The sequence below is a fragment of the Cyprinodon variegatus genome, unplaced genomic scaffold (genome assembly GCF_000732505.1).
Source record: "Cyprinodon variegatus isolate N-32 unplaced genomic scaffold, C_variegatus-1.0 Scaffold112, whole genome shotgun sequence".
NCBI classification, from domain to species: Eukaryota; Metazoa; Chordata; class Actinopteri; order Cyprinodontiformes; family Cyprinodontidae; genus Cyprinodon; species Cyprinodon variegatus.
In genome coordinates this window covers 699,264-700,939 of record NW_015150565.1, presented here as the reverse complement: position 1 = coordinate 700,939, position 1,676 = coordinate 699,264, and positions in this window count along the sequence as shown.

The following is a 1,676-nucleotide window of genomic DNA, read 5'->3' as shown; positions in this document are numbered from 1 at the left end:
CAATATAAATTAGTCCTTGGCCTTGTTCTTATTGTTATTTATTGGCTAGTTCTTTACAAGGACATACTGTAGACATGTTGGGTAACACTCTTGAACACAAGTATGAAAGATTGTATACTTGATAAAGCTTGCAAGTATCTGCCAACTACCACGAAACTGCAGTTCTCTTCCACCGTGACTCTACTTCTGGTTCACTATCAACTCATCTAAACCAATGAAAAGCAACTATAGAGCTTTCCAGTGGAAAAGTAGGAGTGAAACCAACATCCAGCCCCGATGACCTCTACAGAAGGTCATCCCAGTAAAAAAACTGGCTCCCAGTCTGCAGTCACAGAGACACTGAGGAGAGACCAGGGCTCTCAATCCTGAGCTGATTTAAGATGTTTTATTCTGCTTCTTATCACTTGCTTTAAAAAACATTTTGGATCTCATTTGGACACTTTCTGTTACTTGTTCAGGAGCCAAACCTATTAAAATAAATACCAATTATTTTTCCCATTTTGTCTTTGAATTTGATTAAACTACATCAGCCATAAATGCAGGTAAATGCTGATGATTGCTACCTTAGAGAATAATGACAAAAGAAGAGGCACAAAACATCTAGTCAGGCTGAGACATTTGCTTTCTGTCTAATTTTTCAAACGTTTTATCACTGAAGTATTTTTGATGATAAAGTGCACTTTATATTCATTAAAATGTTTAAATTTAATTCCGAAAAAATAATGAATCTTCACCAAACTACAAAAGAGTCTTTCAGTCAACCTTTTTTATCAGTAAGATTATTTATATACCTTTCAAGATAAATATCATAGATGAATAAATAAAACCAAACAAATAAGAGATTTAAGTTGTATTGTAACAGAACACAAAACTATTAGACCAAAAACCTCAGTAAAATATATAAGAATATTTTAGAAATGCAGAAGCTGAGACTGTTAAAAAACAATAAGGAAAAACTGAAGCTTAATTAACATCCATCCATCCATCCTCTTACACGCTTAATCCCAAGCGGGGTCGCAAGGGGTGCTGGTGCCTATTTCCAGCTGTCTACGGGTGAGAGGCGGGGTACACCATGGACGCCAGTCCATCGCAGTTATTTAACATTAACAAACAAGTAAAGATTTGAGTTTTTAATAAATCTTTAAAGTTCTGTAACTGACTGAGTGCTGCATTTTTGCAGAACTGGATTATTACAAAATTACAGAAAATAATGCTGAGTAATTATATTACTTTTAGGCCTAATAATAATTAATCTGTGGGTCCTGTCTAATAAATCACACAAGAAAGAAAACCCATTGCAGGTATTCTTTCCAACCATTTTAACCTTAAGCATGGGCTTTTTTATATTTCTTTCTAAATTGAGAGGGTTTTACTTTTTTTCATATACAAAAAAAAAAAAATCATAATTTTGGCTCATTCTAAGCAGTTTATAACTGTGAATTATTAAGTATGTGAAACATGTGAAAAACCAAAACAGTGATCATAATTTAAATTCAGATCTATTTGTAAAACAATGTTCTGCTTTGGTTCTTATGAGCCAGACACAGAAAGAGCAAACGCCTCATTAAACAGTAAAGAACTCATTAGAAATTCAGTTAATGAAAACACTGTAAAGCAGAAAGCTAAATGAAGACAAAATAAAATCTCAGTTATTTTTTTGCGGAACATTATTTAAA